This window comes from Labrus mixtus, chromosome 2 (assembly GCF_963584025.1).
Source record: "Labrus mixtus chromosome 2, fLabMix1.1, whole genome shotgun sequence".
Classification (NCBI taxonomy): domain Eukaryota; kingdom Metazoa; phylum Chordata; class Actinopteri; order Labriformes; family Labridae; genus Labrus; species Labrus mixtus.
Window position 1 is genome coordinate 21512323 of NC_083613.1, and position 25437 is coordinate 21537759.

Sequence of the window (25437 nt, forward strand, 5' to 3'; positions counted from 1 at the left end):
TCTGTAAAATAAACTATTTCATCTATCTGTCCTTTTGTCCTGTTGAACAAATACATAGTATCGGGAAGGAATAAGGAAGAGGAAGGCAAACAGTGTCATAATAACAAGAGCTTTAAAGTTTATAAGCAGCTGAAAGTAGGTAAAAAATTACTGTTTTCTGTACAGCCCTGATAACAATTCAGGATTTGCCCAATGTTCATGTTTTCATGTAAGACTTTAAACATTAATTATTTTGATTCCTTTCAAACAATATTTACTAGCAACACAGAGCATACAAGGCATCTCTTTAAAGTATCCTAGCTTTCCTCTTACCACATATTTCTTCGAAGCACAGTAGAGTTCTAAAGAAAAACATTTCAGTTTGGCTGGACTAAATTCTTGATTTCTATAATGACGGTTACAATAACCACGGAAAAGTAACCCGTGCTATGGCTGAGAACCACCCCTCACTGTGTGCACCCAGGGGGTCAAGGTGACATTCCACAACACCTTTGAGACTGGCCTAATGGAAGGATTGGTGCATGGCTTTTGTTGAGGAAGAAACAGGAGACCATAAAAAAGGTGTGTAACTGGAGATGGAAGTATGCAAAAGGCATGGAGGGAGAAAAATGAGATTCTGGGTCAAATTTTAGGGAAGGTAAGAGGTGAAAGGATATTTTTTTAGATAAAATTTAACTGTTATCCATGTTTGGTTTGTTAAAATACTGAAAGATACATTTCTGATGTAAAATTTAATTTAACGTTTCCCTATTTAAGTTATGACATCACAAACTTTTTTTTCCCTGATGCCTCAATTGATCTTGAAAAATAGATGCATGTTAAGGTTGTTCAACCCACAAGTTATTCTCTGATGCTATTTCAGAGGTGACCGTGGTAGCACCCATAGTTTAATTTGACACTATTTCCTATGTCTACTGTCACAAAAGACAAACATTCTACATTGGTCTATAATTGTGGGTTTTGGCAGAACAAATAAATACAATTCACTTTTGGTGTTTTCCTTGTAAAATCTATTTGGATCTTTTAATATGCATTCCTTTTAACGCACCAATATATCCATGGCAACACATTCTTAAAACTAAAATGCATGACAATCATTTCGAAATACCATAAAGATTAGGGGGGTTGTACTTGTCAGTCCATAACCCCTAATCTTCAATTAACTTTAAAACACTGAAATAAAAAAAGTTATCTGTTTTTTTGGCAAACAAGCCAATTTTTAACAAATGACATTTAACCCTTAAAGCGTGACCCCTCAGCCAGCAGAGCGCAGGTGCAACAGTCCATCAAGCAGAGAAAATCCACTCTTACCGTCATAAAACCAACAGACTGAAGACTTCCTATGAGGTATAGAGCTGCCAGCCCTTCCTCTTGTTCCTCTTATGATGTGAATTGTTTTGTTTTTCTCTTCCCCCACTCAGATTTAGTCTCCCCTCCAGGTTAAGCTTTTATTCCCAGATCTTACCCGGTTCAATGCCAAAGATGCACAGAGACAACAGAATGAGGAGAAAGTTACTGAGCCTGAGAGAGGGAGTGACAAACAGGGAAAGAGAGTTCCCTGTTTGGGTGAAGCAGTGATCAGATACGGCTATTTTCAGACTAAGGCATGCTCTTCTATGAGACTGGAAAGTTACCCCCCAGTGTGTATGGGTGGGGGCTAAGTGACAGGACTGGCTATCTCTATTTTACCACACGCACACATGTTTGCATGCATGCATAACACACAGTATTTACACATATGCACGCATATGTAGACTCAATCTTAACACATTTGAATACTGTTTAATAGTGAACACAGACACATACACATTATTATCGTATTGTTTAAAATGCTTCAGGTAGGTACACCTCTGATATGTTATGCAAGATATCTGTCTAACCTCCCAGGCTTTAAAGTCACACAGAGACCCATGTCGTCAGTGCAAGGCTATGTAAAGTGGACCCCTCCACACAGAAACTGACAGGAGTGTCAAATTGTTCTCACATGACATTTTCTCTCACTCTGTGTTGCTGACACATTGATTGCCTGTGAAGAAGCCTGGCTCAGAGATGTTTACACACATTTATGTTGGGAAGAAACCAAGCAACATTTCTCTTTTTATCACAAATAAACCATGTGTGGTTAGGATCGTAAATACAGACTAAATTTGTGTCCACTCACATGATTCATTAATATTCTTACTGCTGTGTAATCCATATGGGAATATATATTTGGAAATGACCACACACACCCTCTACAGGCTGAATACACAGTATTGGGGTCAGTTCGAAGCACCTCTAGACCCCAGACTCCCTGCTATTCCCAGAATGATGATGTAACTACTGCTATTAGCATCTCGTATTTAAAGCCTGGATACCTAAAACCAACCAGGCAGCTACTGTGCAATATGCTATTTGGGCCACTTCCACCTCCTACATTCACACCCTTACTTGTCAATAAACAAAACAGGCACAAAAATCTGCAACTAACAAATGAATGCGTACTGAGGTTCAGGGAGAGTTCAGCAGCCACTACAAAGGAAATCCATTAATGTAAGGTAATGTGGCTCCATTTACTGCAACTGAGTGCTGATAAGATTTCTGAGAAGTGACTTATTTTTCTTACAAAAACAACAGTCTAATTTCATACACCCAAAAGATCACAACTTACATATAGGGTTATATTGATATGTTTTTTTTTTGTTATTTAAGTCTGACTCTGAACCAGACTGAAGTTTGGAAGTGGAATCACAAGATGTTGATATACTCTTTAATTATTTTTACCACATCAATTCAACTTATTTGATAGTCTGTAAGAATTACAATTATAAGAGGTTTTGAAAAATGTCAGCTGTCAGCCAAGTATGTAACATTTCATGCCAACAGGTCTCTTAAGATTATTCAAAACCAGAGATTAATTCAATCAGAGGAAGAAACAAAGGGTGGACATTTACAGTCATTTAAATACCCTAAAATATTTTTTTCCCCCATTATATATTTGTTTACTGTAAAATAAAAATGCCAGACACTTGGTCCACAATGTTTTCTGCAGAGTGTTGCTTATCAGTATGTAGGACAGCGTTCCTCACATTCCAGTTCTGAATGAAATGACAAGTGACGGTAACATAGAACTCCATGGTGAGAGCTGTCCACCAGTCTGTATAACTGTTACTTTGCTGTTCTGCACAATTGTGCTACTCTTTCCTCCTATATATTATCAACTCTCGTAGCTGTTGTTAGCCATAATGGTGACTTGTACTTGGCTCTACAAACGCCATCCACTCATGGAATCCTTCTCCTTTCACAAACTTTATGGTTGCATATTTCCTGTCAGCGTTTTTGTTATTTCGTTACTAGCTCATCTGGACATAAGGCTTATCTTCTTCGCTCTGGTATCATCACAACGAAGTGTGCTAACAGGGTTAGCAAATGATAGAGACTGCCTGTTGCCTGTCTCTGCTGGTTCTTCCTTGTGATTTAAGCACGTGTTTAATGTGGTTATGCATCAAACTAGTTCAATGATATGCAAGTTTAGTTTACTGTATATTAATTTTAGAGAAGAGTTAATTTCTTTGGACAATTTTGATCTGGGTAAATTGTTTGAAGGATGAACACTCCAGGAATCCTAAACTAAAAACAAGCTGGGGCCCTAGAGACAAGCTTGCAGTAGATCAGCTTGTAGCCCCCAACTTACCTAGTTTCCACACAAAAGTGCTTTATTCAAAAGGTGTATCATTAAAAATGTAACTCTCAAAAAATACTATATGAAGGAAGAATTCTACAATGTCATCTTGGTCTGTAAAGTCAATACAATAGCTGCCATCACATTTCACTTACATTGCTCTGTGTAAAGTGACACACACATTCTAAACAAAGGTGCAGAGAATTTCCTCACAAAATGCAAAACAACTCATGATCTTTACAGTGATGGTTTGGTTAAATCAATGTATGCAGCCTTAACGGTAATATAATTATTCACAAAGTCAACACAAAGTATTTAAATATATCCACTAGGGACGTATGCGATTACCAACTAAACAGTTAAAAGTAGTCACTCTAACTAGTCGACACCTGAATTAGAAGTTACTAAAAATAAATAATTAATATTTTTATATTTTGGCCCTAAATGTTTTTCTGTGCAAACTGTAATGCAGCCACTCGCCACTAGCCACTGGTTCAGACTGGTGTTAGCCCCAGTTAATTGGCCATCACTTGCGGCTCTCCAGCTCGGATGTAAACAATCACAGTGAACAGATAGCATGTTGTAGGATCAGGGTTGTCTGGCCTATGAACTGGCGCAATACATAACCACATTTAGCACAGCATGTTGAAATTCACTGCTTAGGACTGTCACTTTTTCAATAAAACAACTTTAAACAAATTTTGAACATGACGCAGTAATGTTTGAACACATTCAATCCTCACTACAGATGAATAGATTTGGCCCTAGTAATAAGTAGCATGTAACCAATTGTACCCCCTTAAAACCCAAGGCAAGCGCTTAACTTTTAATAGTCCCATTATAATGACTGGTGTGTCAGCAGACTTGATCAAACAGCAGCTGGGCCTCAAAAATGTCTGGCCACGTGCCAAGGATCATGATGGTATGGTGAAAAGCTAAACACTGACAGGTGCTAATGATGTAACCTCTTGACCAGAATTATATGAGTATCAGGAGACCAATAAAAGAGGAAAGGGCCAAAGCACTTGAGTTTTGTTCTCTGTGATTGTTATCTATTTACTTCGACTTAATCCTATAACCTACAAGAGGCTTTACAGGGGATCTGCTTCAGTATCTGAACGAACTCCCCCTGTTTTGGATCAAAGTCCTCATGTAAGAAATCTCTGACAAGCATCTCCTTTCACTTTTTGCATGCAAATGCAGGATTTATAAAAAAAAGAAATTAAACCAACATGACACAGCATCAGCTTAGGAACGATCTCATTAAAGTACCAAAGCAAACTATTTTTATAGCAACTGACACACACTCACACTCAAGCACACAGACACTTTGACCTATGAGCCACTCTGGACTACAGTGGCTGCGTAGACATGGTCTCACCCGTACAGTTTCAACACCTAATTCATTATCAGTTTCTGCAAGGCCCTGCCATTCCCAGTTAAGTAAGTGACGGGTTATAAAAAGCAGAAGAGCTGTGCATGAACACATTAGTGAGTGTCACTTACTGGAGAACACTTTAACCTTATAACAAATCAAAAAATGAAAGTAATCACAAATTATCATTCCACATACAGTACAGTAGATAGACCATGCCAAAGTGTTTCTGCCTTGGAACGACAAAGCATAAAAATAAAAAGTACTAACTCAATGTGATTCATGTTTGACATCAGTTACTACAATTTTGGTTGTGATTTAATAATTAAAGTAATTTATAATACATTTAGAATCAGCTAATATTGTCTGAAAAGGCTTATAGTTTAATGGTTTGGATTCCACAAAACTCACGTTAAATTATTTCTCAATAAACCACGATCTGCAAGCAGTAGGCAGCAAACTTTTGACGAAAACCATAAAGCCCAACAGACTGACTTATTGGTATACTCATGGTCTTCCTACACTTTATCCCAGATTACTTGGCATACTACTTAAATCCTCTGTTTTATGTCACTAAGGGATTTAAAGTATGTCTGAGGGGATCCTTGACTTTTTTATTTTGCCGAAATATCGACTGTTTTAAACTCACTAAATTCAACTTAAAATCACTTAAATTATAACTCATTATAAGGACAAAGTATTCTGGGGTATTTTGAGCTATACCCAGCTAAAATAGACCCTAAATCACTGATCACAATCAAATCTCCTCTGAGCCAGTCGCTCTTCTATAGAGCAAATGGCTCAGCAGTAAAAAGTCAGCATTAAAAAGCTGGATCATTGAAAAAACCCTGGGGGCAAGCTGCAGGCAGTCTCTATTATCAGTGAGACTATGAGTTGGGCACACACCACTTGAGCCATGACATCAGACTCTGAAAAAGGGCAGTGAGAGGAAGACAAAGACGGGAAACACAGAGGGAAACTAAGAGGGCACAAAAACACAGTCAAATTAAAAGAGCATTGTGTTTGTACAAAAAGACAAATAAAAGTGATGGGGGCAAGCAAACTATGAGATTAACTCCTGTAACATTCTGTACTTTCAGAAGCAAAAATGGATCGCATTCTCCGATTCCCTATGGCCTGCCTTGATCCCCTTTCCTATCTCTCTGAGACATAAATACACACTCACACGGTCTCTATCAGTAACTCTAAACTGGCAAGTGCAACTAAGTTAACGCTAACAGAGACATTCTTTCTGCCTCGTTGGCCATTAATCAAGTCAAAATGCCATGATCGCAACTACGTGTATTTAAGCCTCTGTGAGAGGTTGTTTATTGGTGTGAAAGCACACTGATTTTGACAAAATAAATATACACCACTACTCTGAATATGAATATAGATTCACAAATTGCCCTGATAGATACATGAAATTATTATTAAATGACTAAAACTTCAACTTTAGTACAAGTTTACTTGAGAATGTTATTACTAAGTTCCAAAATGTGACCAACCCTTGTGGACGTCCTATTTCTGATCCATTAGGTATCAAGTATCAAACCAGTACCATTTCAGTTTTAAATAATGTTTCAGTATCAAGTGTGATACTAAACATCAAAGACCAATTTTGGTATCATGACAGCACAAGTGTAGCAGCCTCTCATGAGTCAGATAGTGACCATCTGTTGCTCGTCATATTGCATCCTTCTGTTTCGCATCCTCCCCCAGACACAAGTATGCAGTCAGATAAATTGTATATTTATATAGTTATATTTTGTGCTGAGCAAATATTATTTTATATAGTATTTATAGCATTTTATGATTTATTTTATGTTATTTGTGTTGTCAGGTGTGTTTTTAATTTAATGGGGTTTTATTGTATTCTTTTATCACCACTATGTGGGACTACAGATGGAAATTAGAGTATGCTAAATCTGGTGCATCGTGCAACCATCTTTTCTTTTTATTCTATAATTGATAAATGAAATTGCACACTGTCCCCTGATAAATACCATAAATTAAATACTAGATCAAATACACCATCCAATAAAACTAAACATACTCAAACACACAGGCCAGGTAGGTCACTGTGGGAGTGGTATGAGGTTCCCGGAGTGATAATGTTACCCTTTGTGCATCTTGGACACTCCCCACACTTCCAGTTCACCCAGAATTCAAATGGCCCTTACTGATATCATCCATCACTGCTGGCTTTTTTTCCTCATTACATCACCTATCTAGCAGCTTCCTATTCCTCACTACTCCTGGTCACATGCAGGACAACATCTGTAAAATATCAACAGATCAAGCTTTACATTATATAGAATGCACTATTGCTGTTGCATTCAGGAATGAGAGCTACAAAGATTTTAATCTAAGCCCTCTCAGTGATAAACTGACTGTTTTAAACCTTTATTTGCGGGTGAAAGCAACGAAAATGAAGAATTAATAGGGTTAAATGAACCTCAGTGTACTGTGATATTATTAGTATTTGAATCATGAAATAAATAACTACGCAGGTCAAAATACACAACATTGTCTGACTGTGTCTTACTGGTAACAAACTGGGAGAAATACAATTTCATAAAAGCCGAACAAACCAAGCGTTACATCCTTTTTTTTTAACTGTACAGAACTGAATTTAAAACAAACAATAGGGATTATCCTCAGTATTTAGGATGTAGGTTAAACATGGATATCAAAAGTCCTGCTTAACAGGCTACTACCAAGCAGCATGTCTGTGTTATTTATTAGTGTAATGCTGACACAGCTCAGTCTGCTACCAATGTTAAACAACATTTATTTTATTCACACAGCTTGCGGTCTGAGTCTTTAACATGCTCCATGCCCTGACCACATCTTTCCTTCAATACACTGGGAACATCAAGCCACTGGTTTGCACTTTAGTGATATATTACCGCATCCCGGATGAGCTGATTCATTTGCCCCTGGTCGCGCTTATTGCACCTGTAGTTTATTATCTCTTGCACGGCACTTTAAAATAGCATTGTAATTGTTTACCTCCTCAAACAGCACGACAATTAGCTCCAGGTCACAGAAACGCTGCAGATGATAGTGATAACAGTGTTGTGTAGCCCACCTACCTTAAGACTAATGCTGTTTTCCTGGACTAATTCCGCAACATGTCGTCAGGTGAACGGCCTCTTCCACGAGAAATGACTGAAGTGCTCACTCGAGCAGAATTGGCGAGCTGCGGCGGATCTCAAGCTAGCACTGCGTCCGTGTGATGAAACCGTACACCTGTTTTTCAACTCGCATGGATGTAGCCGGTGTCCGTCAGCTAACTGAAGGCAACTCCCTCTCTCGGGGGGTCACTGGGGCTCGAATAGCAATGCGGTGAAGCTGTCCTGTCCTGTTTTTTCCTCACGACAATAAACCTCCAAGGCAGAGGCGACGCGACAGAGACACAAATTGTTACCGCATTTTTCTAGTACAAGCGCCAGTCGGACAACACTAGCACCACTCCGCCGGCTCTTAAACACACGTCTCCATCCACAAATGGGCTGAACCTGCCTCTCGTTTCCGTTTTTGTCATTATTGAATGATGCCGCGGCTTCGTGCGCAAAATGGCCTCTGTGTGTTTTCATTCAGCAACAGTCGACCGCGAGCTTCTCATTGGGTCTGCGTGTAGCCATGGCAACGTTGGTGGTTCAATCAGTGCACGCAAAGGACACGCACGGCGAGTCTGGTGCTGTTCACTGCTGACAAGGAAGTGCCAGTGACACTTTACCTATTTATTTACAGTGTGCACAAAAGACTGACCTCAGAAATGAGCAGCTGACAGTATGGCTACAGGCTGTGTGTTAATGGTTAGAACATGATAATAATACAGGCAGGCTTAGAGAGTGATTCACAGGGCCATGCCAGGAATAAGCTACAGCTGTGTTGCCAAAATGTGTATCTAGTCTATAAGTGCTTCCCTAGCAGCATATCTTGTCATCAAACAATTTCAAGGGAAATGTTCTGCTATAATTGACAAGTAAGTTTTGGAGACCTTGTTTGTGTTTTGGGTTAGCCACCATTAAGATTAACAGTTCTAAAAAGGGAACAGAAAAAAAGAAACCTCAAGTAAACCTGAATTATAGGTCAAACTAGGCAAATTTTCATTATGCCCACAAAGAAGTGCAAGGTATGCTGACTAAGCATGCCAGGTATGTAGGTTAAACAAGCATATATAGGCTACTAATAGAGTTTATTTATTGGCTTTATGGGACAACACAGCCCCTGAAGTCCCAAATTGTAAAATATTATCTTATGGGAACAAGTAATCATCTTGTGCACACATAATTAGGCTGCTGTGGGAACTAAATAATAACTTGTACTTATAGTTATCATCTTGTGCACCAGTTAGAATGTGTGATAAGATAATAACTAATATGCACAAGAAAAATATTGTGCACACATGATAATAGTGCGTGAGCACAAACTAAATAAATAAAAATCACTTTTTGGGACATGAAGAGTTCTGTATGCAAGTGAACTCCACTTATAAATATTACAAATGTGAATTATTAGTTATGCCATGGTGTGAAAATTTAAGAAGATGCATTTTAGCTATAGCACCAATAATGTATTAAGGTGTTATGCCAAAGTTCATTTTTTTCTTCTACCAATATTGGTAGAAGGACTATTGCTGTGTAGATCCACCACTAAGGATTAACCCTTATGGTGTGTAGACAAAGAGCTGACATATTTCTTTGGCATCTAAATCCTGTAATGACCAGGTGGTGTTAAAATTGCCATTGGCATGATGTTGGTGTTGATGTTAAATATAACATTTTTCATTAAGCTGACATTTTTGCTGTGGGGTCTTCGTCAGTTGAAGTTTTAACGCCTATAGCAAAACAAAACATGATTTTGTTATTTTTTTACGTGTTCCCTGCAACAAAGCTTAACCAGTTACCTCTGAAGCAAAATAAACTGAACCTCTACAAGTTCTCTCTCTCTCTCTCTCTCTCTCTCTAAATTATTAACATACTGGGAGGATAGCCCTTGCTATCCTGTGACAATGGCAAAACACATGGCCTTTACACAATGTCACATTGTTTAGCCTTTATTTCAGAGGAAAGGAGGCATGATCTGTCTTGTGTTTTCATTTCTGCTGTGCTTGTATAACAGATAAACACGAAGACTAGAAAGAAATTATATCTATGGAGGTGTTGTCTTATAAATGTGAGGTCTCAGTGCAACATCACAGAGATAGATCTGCTGCCTGGGAGCGGGGAAAGGGAAAACAAAAGCCCTATTGCTTATGAATTCTTAAAGCCTTTAGAGGGCTGTTAGAGATGGTCCAGTGAATTGATATGGATTCAGTCACAAAGCAAAGATGTGACTCTTTCACCTTGTTAAAATACTACTCCAGGAATGTGTCCATTCTTTTGTAAATATCAGCCAAATACAACCCCTTATGATATTAAATGATGTGTCAACTCTATGTCACCTTTTCAGCTCTATGGCATTGACATTAGCTTTCTAAATAGCCTACACAAAGCTGTAACATCAGCAGCAGCGCTTCTTGGACTGCAAGTTTTAAAACCACATGCATTTAATTGAAATGATAAACAACCTTTTTGATAATTCATCTAAAAAAAATGCACTGATTTAATCTAGCATATTGATTACATGTTTATTAAGTAGGCCAAAATCTATCATCTAAAAATTGAGATTGATTTGCATATGTTCTATTGTGTTGATGTTGATACAGTATAGGGAATACTTTTCAATGTTGGAAGCTGCAAGTGATAAGAAATGTCTTTGGTTGTGGATAATCAACATGTCATTCAAAATAAATAGAATAACTAAATTCACATTTTCAACAAATAAATTATAACTATTCACCTGTTGTAAAGCCGCTGTGTTATTTTGTTGTTATCACAGACATAAAGTGCCCTTTCTTCTGTCAACATTAAAGGTGTACAATTTTAGACTGTTATTGATAGTTGACCTTTGTGAAGTGTCACTGACACCACATCTGTGGGAGTGTGCATGTCATGGATGCATGTGTTTGGTCTTTTATCACCAGCTCTCATGTGCAGTACGGGCAGCCCTACTGACTCTTACTGTTGTCAAGTAGGTGCCTTTTTATAGATGGTATGTTATCCACAGACATGCTCTTAACAATCCATTGTGACAGGGCCAGGCCGGATGATGACAATACATTATGCCCGGTGTGCACTGCAGTGGTCCTCTGGTGATACAGATGCAAACAAACTACGGTAAAGGGTGAAGCTTTGACACTGCAGCACATTAACAATACCATTATGTTTGCATATGAAGCTTTTCAGATTAGTTTATTAGCGGTTAGTCTCTCACACGTCTGATGGAACAGATCAGTCCATTTTCGATGAAGTACAGCTCCCATTTTTCTGGCGCTGTAGTGCCTAACCATGATCCAAAGCTTAATATTTACATTTCAAAACTACCCTCTCACATTTTTGTGCAAAATGTAGTGCAGAGGTTGTCCATCGAGTCTAACTGATATCTCTTCTTTTTAGGGTGTGGTAGAACCAAAGTTGTCTGCGAAAATTGCTAAATGAGAAAGTTAAAGCAAATGTTTGAATTTGTCCCCTCTGGGCTACTGTAGAAACAACAGTGTAACATGGTTTGACCCCTAGAAATCAGGCCTTATATTTTGCTGCAGATATAAAGGGCTCTTCTGAGGTAACAAAAAAAAGTCTTACTGTACATTAAGATGATTATATACTATTAAAACAAAACAAAAAATCACATTTTGGGCAATGGATGACCCTTTATTTTGTACACTGGTATTAAGGGGGACACTATTGTCTGTACTAAATGAAAAGGCAATCCATCTCTACATGGTAAAATAAAGAGAAGCATTCAGGGTATCACAAATCATGAACAAATCATGATCACGCAAAATAGTTGGACATTTCAATCAAGAGCAAAGAGTTGAACCACCAGCAGAGCAACCAACAGACTTACATTTCCAAACACAGAACATACAGCTAGAGTGGGCACATGGACAATAAAGATAGCTCGGCCTCCTGGAGTGTGTCACTACATATAGACATAGGAATCCTTACCAACCCCCTCCAAGAGCCAAGAATGGGCTTTAGGCTGAGGTAGTGGAGGTGCCACAACTGAGCCACATTCATCTGGAGTGTTGACATGAGTGTAATCCAGACGCTGGCCTCAGATGGGCTGAAAGCCAAACACTGATAAAAAAAAAAAAACTACATTCATATCATGAAGTACTGGGAATATTGCCAGACCTCCATCCAAGTGCAAATCTTTAATAATGGGTCCCTTGATTTCCCTTTAAGGATGGCAATACCAGCCTTATCTCAGAGGGTTTGACATCATCAACCCTGTGTCATGCTTTTATTGCTGTAACTTCATTCCCCACCCTCATCATGTCTGCATTTATTTAATATTCAAGCTTTAACCTATACTTCTATCACACCCCTGTGGCCTCTCTTAGAATAACCCGCAATAAGGGAGAGCAGACAGGAAAATAACTCTTTTATCTGAGGGCTGCTGTCTCACATCTTTCCTGCTCTCCAAAGAGATCCACATTTGGAACAGCTGATACCGAGGTCCACTCGTCTGGCCTGTGTTAAAGTAGCAGGCTGGTGCTGGATGAGTGGCTGGTGTTATGAGTGCATGAGGACATTGTCTGGTAATGACATCATGCCACTTTCACTTACTCTCCAGACTTGCTTTGATGTCTGGGAGCTGACCAGGTAAAACGTCTCAGCAAATATGTGAGAGGATAAGAGTGCTAATGTCACTGCCAGGAAAAGTGCAAGTTCAACCTTTCACTCCAGTTGTATTGGCTAGTATTTCATGTTAATAATGTTGTTAGATTTTCTTACTTTTGCTCCATTTATTGCTGTTCTGTCAACCAGGTATCATTCAATCACCAACCACAAATTACACGCTATCTTACCCAGGCCTCTGCTTAGGGTTCAATATTAATCAAAAAGAGTTAGCCTTGCCTAGTGGAAATTGCAGCATCATCTGTCTTCATTTTGTAAATAAAAGCTGACACTGCGGTGTCATGATTGATGTCCGAGAAGAGCTGACGTACAGAAAGGAGAAAAATGAAGATGAAGGATAACACAATAAGGAATTAACAGTGAAGGACATGGAGGAACAAAGATTCAAGATGAATAAGAGTCACAGGCTACATTCTACAAGCTGACATCATCCTTTGTCAACCTGTCCAGACACAATGACCTTGTGAGAATATTTACAGTATGATATTGCTTTAAATTACTTGTTTATAGTTTCAAACTTTTTTGGCTCTCAAGTGTCCAGCAATCAGTAATATATGTATTATGAACACTCGGTGTAACTAACACATTAATTATTGTGAAACAGATTAAGTTAAGAATCTGAATTTCTTATTATCTAATTCAGTTTCCCATATACTGAGTAGACTGTACATTTTTAGTTGTATAGCTGACAGTGCGAGTTCCCTTGGAATTCCTTCATGTTCAGTGGATTTGCGTGGCACAGTATTAGACACCAACAGACACCAATTCTTGTTACAATTGCAGAACATAAGGATGCTTTAAGGCAACTGGAGTGCTTCTTCCTCAAGCAATTCCCTGCAATGTAAAGCTACACTACACAACAATACCTTTTTAACACAAAGGGCAAATGTGATAATGTCAGCCAGATATAACTTTAACATCATTTCAGCTTTGGAAAATATTGAAATTGGAGATACATTTTTCGGTTAGTCAGGTTAAGTTAGAGAAAAAATGGAACGATTACTTGTTAGGACATTTCAGCTAATTTAAATAATTGAATTACTTAAATGATGAAAAATATAGCATCTGTACATGGGGTGCTCAGCATAACCACTAGGCTTTCCGGCTCCCCTAAAGGATGAATTGTAATGAATTTGGAGACAGGTAATCCTCTGACTGAAATAAGGTATTCCTTGAACTATCTTAATGTCTATTTGATGGCTTGGCACCAAATTTTCCAAAGATGCTTATGGTTCCTATAAAGGATGATCTGAGCTGACTTTGATATCTCCTGAGTTTCACTCTAGTGTGACCATGAGGTTTGGTGTCAAATGTCTAAACAGTTATTGAATTGATTGCAGTGAAATTTGGTAGAGCCATTCCTGGCTGCTTAGCTCAGGATCACATGTAATTACTTTGATAAACAGGAGGAGAACAATTTTAATAAATGTTAGTAATTTGGCGTATGACACTTGATACTTGACATTGCATTATTGTCAGAACTAGTTTGTGTTTAGAGCTGATTACCTAATATTAGCATGCTAACGTGCTCAACTAAGATGATGGCCTTGGTACAGTAAACATTATAACTACCAAACATCAAACATCAAAGGGTAACCATTGTTATAGTTGACATGTAAGAATAGATACATAAGAATGAGCTTAAGCCACTCCATGCTAATTACAGCCTGACAGAGCTGCTAGCTGCTAACCTCTTGGTCTTGTTGTCATTGTACTAATTACATTTGTGTGTCAATGTTGCCAAAAAGTACTGGGATCACTATGATAGCTAGTTAGGGTTAGTAAGGGTTAGGGTTATCCCTACACCTTGTATAGCCACAGTATGATCCATCCACCCACCCTGATATTAAAAAAACTAATATCACTCTTGCAGCTCATAACCTTATCCACCTATCTGCCTTTCCTTATCTGGGCATGGAAAGACTGCAGAGTAGCTTACGCTGGTTATGCAATGAACCTCTTCATATTTCCCATGTCTTCACAATTACTGATAGACATTTGTAAGATTACTCTGCACTTCATCCATCTCAGTTCCCTTCACCAATGTTAGTTAGCCAGGCCTCTCCTGTGTGACTGCTAAGTGAATTGATAAGAGGTTCTGTGGCTGATTAAATGTGTTGTAGCTGGATGCTGATGTGGTGTCAGTCTGAATGCTCACAAAGGGCAAGGAGGGAAGATGAGAGTCAACTAAAGCATAAAAGACGAGTTACATTGAGTAAAAGAAAACACTTTGAAAAGAAAACAATGAGTAAGACGATGAAGAAGTGAAATGTGAGTGTGGTACATACAAACAGTATGCAGGGAACAAAGACAGTGACATTATTGAAAGTATAAGCATCACCAAGATAATCTATGTACTCAAATGGTCTTTGAACTTCTCAGGTTCAATATGTTAGGTGTACTGTGAGGACATATACACACTTTTCACATTACACCTGTCCTTGCTTCCCTTTACTGGCTACCTGAAAGTTTTTAAACTGATTTTATTAATTGTTTTTTAAGCCTTAATTGACCCTTGCTGTGAGCATGGACTTCTGCCTGAGATCCTCTTGCAGGGCCCAACTAGCGGTTCCTAAAACTTGACTGGTCACAAAAGGTGACTGAGCCTTTATAGTTTTAGCTGTGGAACTCCCTGGCTGGATATGTCAGGCAGGCAAACTCAGTGTAAACTCACTTTTATTGGCTGGCTTTTTCCTAACCTTTGGTATTGTTGTGTTCTTCATTACCAGGTTTTTTATTGATATTTATGTTTATTGAAGTTTGGGTCTCACCTGTTTATTTGCTTTATTTATGTGTTCTCTTATTTGTAGAAAGACTTATGGGATATTTTAGGACAAAACACACATTTATTCCTACAATTAGTCGTATAATCTTTTGAATTATCTGCCATGAAAATAGCCATTTAATTTTTTGCTGAATTGTACACTGATGTTTTGAAAATTAAAATGTAAGTCAAAAACCCTGGTGGGACTAAATGTTGACATTCATGCTCTTTACAGTCACAAGGTTTGTAGTGTGATGTTCCATGTCAGGAGGAGAGGAACCAGCTGGGATTGCTCATACAGAGTTGGCAGAGTGACCTGCATTACAAACACTTTCAATCATTTACTTCCTAATGAGCCTGTTAGTGGAAAGTACTTATGAAAAAAAAAAAGCTTCAGAATTCTGTCCATGATTTATTAGCAAAGCTGTAAATCCTCTTCATAGATTTCCAGCTTCTTCTCAGGCTTGTAATTAAGTAATGGCTCAATTAATCCTATCAAACCTGCATTGCTGGAGGGGTAGAGCAGGGGCATTTATTTGGAGCCAACAGGAGGAGATTAATGCAGACCTAACACACAGTACAGTTATTGTAGTGGAACACAATAGTTACACCAGGCCTGAAATGTAAATAAAGTCATTTAAACAAATCTGTAACAACTCTCTTGAGTCTCTGTTGGGAACAATGGATCACAAGAGTACCTTAAAAGCCAAGATATTTGTGATCAGATATTACAGAGATTGCCAACTGATCGCGGTATTGGCATCCTTTATCTGTATCTGCACCAGATATTGGTAATGGCATCCAATATCAGAGATAGGGACTCAAGTTTCAGACTTGGACTTGAGTAAGTTGCACACAAATGTGACTTGAGACTTGATTCAGACTCAAAGTTTGGGACTAATGCCCGATCTTTTTTTATTTTGCATTATCATTATGAGTTGAATGTTATTCATTCCCATTATGTGCAACCTTTCACATCTGGTGTGTGAGCAGACACTCTCTACATATGACACCATGGCAAACTCATCACCTGCAGATGCTAAAGTCAGGACCGGGTCAATGCATAGGCAATATAAGCAGTCTCCTAAGGAACCCACTTTCAGGAGGGGCGCTGCCTAAAACTCCAAATGTTTTCAAGAAACCCTTTATGATGTCATACAGTACAGGAAACTTCTCATTGCTCCTCTGTCTCGCCAAAACCACTCCATTACTACACAGTGTGACGAGCAGAAAGAGATGTTTCACTGAGAGATAAAAAAAGAAAACTGCTCTACTTCATTCTTCATAATACATGCATAATACACAGCATGAGTCTTTTTCTTTTTGCTAGCATACCCCTTTACATTTCTAAATTCCAGAATGTGGACTTGCAGCCAGTACTTTTTTAGCAGACACTTTTCACAGGAAATGACTACAATGAGTATGCGCAGTAGCAAATTGCTTTTCAAGCCTCAAAACAATCTTTTCAGCCTGAGAATATTTCAGGAGGAGGAATTTGACCCCTGAATCTCCCTCTTCCTTCTTTGGTAACAGCTCTGCTCCGCAACATCAAAAGAGACCTAAATCACTAAATCAGTTTTGACCACATGACCAAGAGAAATATTTGTGTGTTTAGCCAAAGAGAGGATGAACTTGTAACAGTGTGGGGTGAACTGAGGAAATATGTCTTGAGTGTTTGTTTATTTATTTTTAGCTAAAGCCTGCATATCAAATCTGCTTGATCCAAACCAAAATAAAGTGGACCCTCTTGGTTTATTTTCTTATGTCCCACTCACTTGTCCTTTCTTTTTGGTGCGTTATTTAGATTTTTCTCTGCCCTCGCATAATAGTGATTTTTTTCACATGTGAAAAAAAAGTCTGAAGTAATTAAAGTAAAATGTTTGTTCATCTGCAAAATTGTGATGCTTCAAAACAAGGGTGATGGGAGACTGTGAATCCTCCTACTTAACTCCAATGAAATTCCCCTGGTGTAAAGTTTTTCATACCTTATTTGTATATTGAAAATTGCAATACATCTCAAACATTCCATCAAACCATATGTTTTTTTTTAAATCAAGAAGGCATTAAGCTCCAACTGTTAACCATCATTGACAAGCCGGGTTGTTGGCACTGCCAGACGGTTATAGCCACAGATTAAGGTGCTGGCACGCAGCTTTGCTTGCCTCCCATGCTCTCAGTGCACTGTTAGAAAGGTGTAATCTCCCCCTGAAAAGGCCACTTGTCTCACAGCTTTTAGCACATGGTCAAAGCCCGCCACTGTCCTTTTTTCTCTTCATACAAAATGTCCATGCAAAAAGGGGGCACAAAGCTCTAATGTGTTAACTGCAGGAACACAACTCCAGCTGTATTCTTGGGTATACAACACAAGCACAGTTAACTTTGTGCATCACCATTAAAAAAACAAAGCATACAAAAAGTATTGCATTAAAAAGCTCTGGTTTTCCAAAGTACTTCAGCTGTAAACAGAAATTAGTCTAGAACGGCAGAGTCCAATAATATTACTGAAGCCTTTTAATCAAGGGCTTCAGAAACAGCAATACAGTACACTTAGCTAGCAGCTGCCTGTCAGCTGTAAGTTAACGGTAGATTGAAGAGCATATAACAGAAGAAGCTAACTTTCAGCTTGTGCCGCTAGCTTATTGTATTAATGCAGCTTGTTCAGACAGTACTCTTTATCATAATAGCTCATTGTTTTTTATTATTCACTGTTTGTGGCAACAAAAGGTCCCCGCCATGTTTCTGAGCATTCCCATTGCTAAAATTAGCAGTCTGTGTTGTTGTCAGCCAACTCCATTATTCCTTATTGATAACAAAAGTAATAGTCTATAACCAGCTGTGGGCAAAATGTAATGTAATGTGATGACATGTAAGTCAAATATTAAAATTAAATTCATAATTACACCTGGATTAAAAGAACTTAATGAGTAACATTTATTTATGTTTTTAGTGAACCAACCCATCAAAACTATCAGCTTATACTTCTTCACTGACATCAATGGAACATCATTAAAGAAATTAATAATAAGATTATATAATGCTTTGATACATACAAATAACATTATTGATTTCTCAATTGTGGTTTTCAACCGGTGTATCCTCAGGACCCACCATCAACACAATAATGACAATGTGCATCACAAATTTGTGATTTTTGATTTTGAATTCTTGACCAACCAGATTTATTTAATGAAAAAAATTGCAGTTTGGATGTCAGATGGTATAAAATATCTGACAGTATAAGAGACAGAACAAAACCAACATGCTTTAAAAGCACCTCATAGACTTTTTGACACAATTTTTTGCTAAAGGCCCACATTCACGACTCGTGAATATTGAGCTCAAACCCACTTTTGGGTCCTAATCCACCAGATGAGAACCATTGCTGTATACGTTACAGTTATTATGCTTACATTTTTTGTTTTTATCACAAAATTACTGAGGGGAATCTTTAACTTAAATTTGCCAGGTGGACAGTAGGCTAATGACTAAAATGAATGCTAATAGTCTGCTTCTCAGTGAGAAAAAAACAAAAAAACTGCTCTATAACATTTCAGTCATATGACCTTTTGAAGGGATTCAATGTCAATGTTGTGTTAACAGCTTGTTGTGTTGCTGATTTAAAGGCTTTATATGCGATTTTTTGATCCAGCAGATGTCGCCCTTGAGCACCAGCATGAAACCAAAACAACTCGCGGTGCATTGTTGTGTTAGCATGCTAATGCTAGCGATCTTTATTATGCTCGTATCTTCACACTGCATGTAAATTTACCCGAAATGACCGTGATCTAGAAACACAGTTAAGGAGTGAGTACAGTATGTTATTCTTCTTTTCTCTAGTCCCTCAATTAAACAACTTTTATAAGCGAGGGGATGAGCCGGCCGGCTGTCCGGGCGATATAAACAAACTGTTGTGTCAGCTCAGTTGGTAGAGTCGTCACCTCTCGACCAGTAGGTCGAGGGTTTGATCCCCAGTTGAGCAACATGTCCGATGTGTCCTTGGACATGACACTTAACCCTGCATTACTCCCGCTGCTTTGTTGGCGGTGTATGAATGGATTACTGTTGTACTTAATCTCTGATGTACGTCGCTTTGGATAAAAGCGTCTGCTAAGTGAATTGTAATATTGTAAGATAGGACTCGGAAAACTTGGAAAGCATCACAGATAGTGGGACTCCGGTGTCACACCCATTGTAGACAGTTATGACTCAGAGTTATTTTCAGAGGATATACTTGATTTCTAATACATTTAAGTGTGAAAAATCGCATATAAAGCCTTTAAAGTTATAGTCCTTATAAAGGTTTTAACTGCATCTGCCTCATTTCCAGCTGTAACTGGTCACACAATGAATTGTCTCTCCTTGCATCTTATTTAAGCTACACAGCAGAGAGTTATCACTACAGTAGTAGATTCATTTTGCTGAGTCCAGGTCAGTATTGATGTCCTGTCACCCCTGGGGACCACTTATAGTGAGAAGAGACCTGAGTCAGCACTTACTGAGCACTAGCCAGTGATGAAACACTCATACCATCAGTTTATACTCAAATAAAAAAAAAGTTACAATGGTTATGTCGATAATTACACAACAGTTGCAGCTGACAGTGCATGTTTTCACTGGGGATAAGAAGAGGAATTCCATTATTTTCAGAATTGAGTATTTTTTTTAATTTATTTATCACAATCAGGACAAAAAGTGTCACATATTCTTTGGGAGCTACATCTTGCTACAGCAAAATAACAGTGACAGCTTATTGTGCCGCACCTAAAACAACTGTCACCGTCTGTGCAGTTAGAAAAATTGTGTTGTCATCTTGGAAATATGTGTTCATGTTCTCATAAAAGAAGAAAATCTGATACATCCATGTTATTTTCTTTCATTTTCTGTTCTGTGTTCTCTCTGGCACGTGATTGAAAGCAATATTCCCCTCCTCCCTGCTCCTTCAAGCTAAGGTGTAATAACTTGTGTGAGCTAAGCGCGAGCTGTGTGTCAAAGCTGACACCAGTAGCAAGGCTGGGCGTCTGACCTCCAAACATCATTGGTCAGCAATATGGGGAGGGGGAGATATACTGCAGTGTCTTTTTTTCTGCAGAGGGCGGAGAGAACATGCTACTGCACGGCTGCTGCTGCCTGCCTGCCTGCAGCACTCCTTGTATGTACGTCATTTCCCCCTTTTTCATTACTAAAATCTCTTAATCACTGTATTTACCCAATTTCATCTTCACAAGCCTTATGTAAAGATGAAACAAGGGGATTAGCCCCGCCAAAATGTCAGTGCAAAGTCAAGCTAACAAAAACTCAATTTACGTCTACTGCCTGCTTTTAGGCATAATTACTCCAGTCTTTGTTTCGCTAAATTAAGCTGCACTTTTTCATAGCAGATGCCCAGATAATGCACTGCTGTGGGACAAACACTTTACTCAATGAATAACTCCATTAGCTACTTAAAGGGGAATAAATACATGGACAGATACAGCGCAAGATACATGAACACAATGTTGTCTTTGCCACCTTAAACTGTGATGTAACTTTTAATCCAGATGATATAATTTCTACTGCTATAGCTTTTCTCCTGACAATGTCATTGACACAACACAGTCTGGGTTTGATACGCTGCAGATCTCTCTTAAAAAAAAAGATAAGCATTAAATTCTGGCAAAACTAAATGTATGCTATTCTGTTGGTCAACAAAAAGTATCTAGACTCCTGCAAACATCCAAACTCAGCATGTTCCTGAAATCAAAACTGTAAAATGTAACAAATACTTTGTACTCTATATGGATAACAGACTGGCATTTAAAAACAAATGTGTTCTTTATACTTGTAGAAAAAATCTAAAGTATACTGTTCTGATACTGAGAATGATTTCTGGGATAATGTATATATTCATTCTTTTCTCCAACCTTTAACTCTTTTCAATCTCATTGGGCGCCACGCTTCATCACATGCCATACATTTCTCACACGTCGTTGCATCTTACATGACAGCTGGAATGGTCCTCTCTCACTTACGGGAGGGGGGAGAAGTGTGGCAAAAACTACCTCATAACCTCTGCTCTTCATTTACCTTTAAACATATTCAAAATTTAATCATAGTTTTCTGTTGAAAATCGGAGTGTACTGAGTGTCTCAAAACATTAATAATGAAGGTACGGTGTGAGGGAATGTACAGGATTACACAACATACTGTAGGTTACCATCCACTATGTATTGCAGAGAAGAGCAAAGAGGCAGAACTCACCTTTCATTTCGAGTCATTCCAACGCTGCACAGATTCAATTTCCAAATGAGGGAGAGCAGATTATTTATCACAGGCGTAATGATACAGAAAGTTAGCGCACACACTGTCATTAATGGGGCTGCTGCCCCCCTTTGCAGTTATCCCTTTTGCATGAGGGAATTCTATCACATGTATGCATGACATTCACTAGCCACACTCAGGCTTAGGGAAACATGTTCAGGGATGCCTGGCACTCAGTCCACAGCACAGTAGGGGTGTTTCTACCTACTTTTAATCCCCTCACACCAGTGTCAAGTTGTATTCCCCTAGGAGCATCTGATTTGCACCTCGTTCCTTTTAGCTTTCATGAATCTGTTTTCCTCTTTCTGTTGACAGTGCACTGCATAATTTAACCAATAATAAAGCAGAGCTGCAATTCCCTCCTGCACCATTTACTCAGACTCTTCCTGTACCCATGCACTTTTGCCCTCTGATTATTTTATAGCTGTGTGTCCTTCAGAAAGATCCTAAATCGTATCTTTGTCACATTTTTGACCTGATCCCATCTACAGCATATATACTATGTTAGCTTTCTCCACATAGGTCTTCAGTAATGTAGCCATTGGCACAAAGCCTGATAAGCTGCATCAGCTTACTACTGAGCTAAACCAATCAGGTGGACTATTGAAGGAATGACCTGCTGCAATAATCTGAAGGAGGGACAAACAGAACAGAGGGACAAATAAAAGGTGTCTGGCTGTGTTGGTATGACTAATGAGAATTGGGTGTTGTTTCCTGATTAGAATATTGAAGAATCACCAACATGCAAGGTCACAGAGACAGGGTCCTACTTCTATAAATCTCCACGTGATCAATATTACGGTAAAGAGAGAGGGATGAAAATTGTCATATATGGTTGTTAGGTTGTTACCATGATTCTATTACACAAAATGACCCATAATCAAGAAAACAGTATTTGCATACAGGCTTATTTGACTGTGGTCATGTATAAAACAAGAATAAGAGTAAACATACATGCTAGTTGATGCTAATAGCAGCATGCTTACATGCTTACGTGAACACAGACATGCTTTTGCAATACAAAGGAAGGAATGGTGGTCACAGTTTCAGTATGGAAAGCTCCAGGTAAAAGACAGGTGCTCTTGAAGATTATATTTTTAACGGAGGGAAGCCACTAGGCTATCTTCAGGGATACTTGCTTTGAGACAAAGATACCGTTAAAAAGGCCTTAATCAATCAGAGCTTGTATCTTATAAACAACCCAGAAACAAATAGGAAAAATGCGTGTCAAGACCAAGGGAAAGGTGAGGTCATCTTATATCACCACTTGACTCCAGCTAGGCCACTTAATGATGTAAGTGGACCTCAACTCACCCAGATTGAAACCGGCCGGGCAAAAAAATGTATTAAGAGATATGCAGTGATCATCATTAAAGGCCTTTAACTTAATCCTTGTCACTAAATGAGACATGCCTGAATGTTGTCTAGTGGCTTTTCTCCCTAAAAACACGCTTATGTTAAATGGGCAGGCCTACAGTATGTTAATATACTTTGGCCTATACTTACTGTTGGCGCGCTAACATTTGCAAACATTTAGCACTCATACAAATGCACAACTGAGTATGGAAATGTTATTGGATTTTCAGGTATTGGTGGTCAAAAACTAAAATGTAATTTTGGCCTCTTGATGACACTGAATAAAAGTTCAGGGCACCAGAAGAAGTCATCCTCTTAGTAAACAAGTATATTGCATGGCACCAAATATTTCCGGACTACAAAAAACAAAAATAAACATATCAACTCATGGTGACACCAAAGGGAAATCAGAGGATGCACTATTTCTTTGAACCTTGAATATCTGTCTGGCAGATTTCATGCAAATCTGTCGGTCAGTTGTCAAGTTATGTCCCTTTGAACCACAGATATCATCGGGTACTGGATACTTGTTGGGCTCTGCTATGTGACAGCTGATGTCAGGCTCATTAACACGCTGTGGCTCAAAGTGGTCGTCAGTTTGATATGATGAAAGTTTTGATTTGACACCAAGGATTTCAAAGTGAGAAAGATGCCAAGTGAGTGAACTGTCAACAGGACTTTTAAAGCAAGAAAAAAAGTACTTCAAATCGTTTGAAGTGAAATGGACAGTGGGTAAAATACTTGATGATAACAATAATAAAATGACAAATCATTACCCATGATCATTACACCACATTGGGTTCCTTTCTGCTTTCAGAAATGATGGGTTTGATCGACTGTAGTTCCAATTAATAACTACTTTAGCCCCAGCAGCAAGTTCATTTCTGCTTTTACATTACTGCTGACCTATTTAATGGGTTTGGCCGTATGATTATCATTAGTTTTATTGGTGTATGAAGTGTCTCAGAAATGTGCTTTATTTATAGCCGAGAGCTGTAAAGTGATACACCTTTAGATAAATTAGCTTCTACAGTGTACTATATCTAAGGAGACATGCCTTTTATGTAAGATTGAGTCATATCAAGTTAATTTCTGAGATCCCTAATCATCCCTATAACACTTGCTTGTCCTTCAAGAGGTTTTTCTTTGTATCATTTGTGACTCTTGTACATGATCAATAGACTTGTTCAGTAGATGGATTTTTAAGGATGCCCTGCTGCAAGGTAATGTCCTGATTTTGTCTTGTTTTTACACATTGTTTTTAATGTCTAAAATATTGGTAGAAATATAACTATTACGTATTAATTACGCATTCTTACCTGTAGCTATTTATTTATATATACCAGATACCCCTGGTGATTTTGTGGATAATTCTCACTCACATTCTCATGTAATTAATTTTTTTTCTTCATTTAAATTTTTATGTGAATAAATAAATAGATATAGTTTTCAAAATAAGATACAGATAAACTTTTGATTTTTTTTGGAACAGAATTTGTTACAAATGAACTGCATTGTGCTTATGAAGAGCACATGTTTAAAAGTAAGAGATAAACTGCATCCCAGAGTGATTTTTGCTCAGCCCTTAACTGGCTCAATAATAACACTTTACTGCCCTCTAGTGGTTATTATTAAATAACAGTTTAGCTTGCTCCAGTTTCCCTTGTCTTGTGTACTTCATTAGGCCGTGACAAGTTATGTGATTTGATAAAACGATAAAGAATTGAACATGATCTTGTGACTTGAAAGATGTATTCAACTTTGCCCCAAGGAGTAGGCCAGTGTATGAAAACCAATCCTGACTCAGGACTTCTGAAGTGCACTTGAGAAATTACAAAGAAAGGACTTTGAAGTTTGATGTCCCTGGGAATATCTCAGATTTTCCCCCCATTCGTGTATCTACACATGTGACTGTCAGAATAAAAGTATTCATTGTCAGCATACCTGGGTGTGGTGTATAAAGGTTTTAAATAATTCAATAAAGCAGATTTTCTTTTCTCTAGATCTATCTATTATATTTTTAAATATGCATGTTATGAATTAAGTTAGCTACTGTCACAAAACCCCTACGAATATGTTACTAATCGGAGCACTTTAGGGAACCATGTACAAGTGAGTGAAATTCTCACTTCCATCTACCATAGTAAGAAAATGCTAAGCTATTTTGGATGGTTACATGCAACACATCATGAACATTCAGAAGTGTGACCAAAACCTTTGTGCCAAT

At 38.2% G+C, this 25437-nt stretch overlaps 1 protein-coding gene across 16 annotated transcripts in view; it reads right to left on the bottom strand.

The window, feature by feature from the left end:
• The window catches only part of sorbs2a (sorbin and SH3 domain containing 2a), a 65306-nt gene extending 43416 nt beyond the window's left edge, over window positions 1–21890 (bottom strand). For 6 of the 16 annotated variants that reach the window (XM_061056411.1, XM_061056384.1, XM_061056375.1 and 3 more), the window contains exon 1: window positions 1312–1563. The gene's annotated coding sequence lies outside the window, so the exon portion shown is untranslated. Of the gene's footprint in view, window positions 1–1311; window positions 1568–8134; window positions 8608–21794 lie in introns of those variants that run through there. The other 10 variants (XM_061056430.1, XM_061056397.1, XM_061056392.1 and 7 more) reach the window with 7 other exon arrangements.
• Window positions 21891–25437: the final 3547 nt, after the last annotated feature.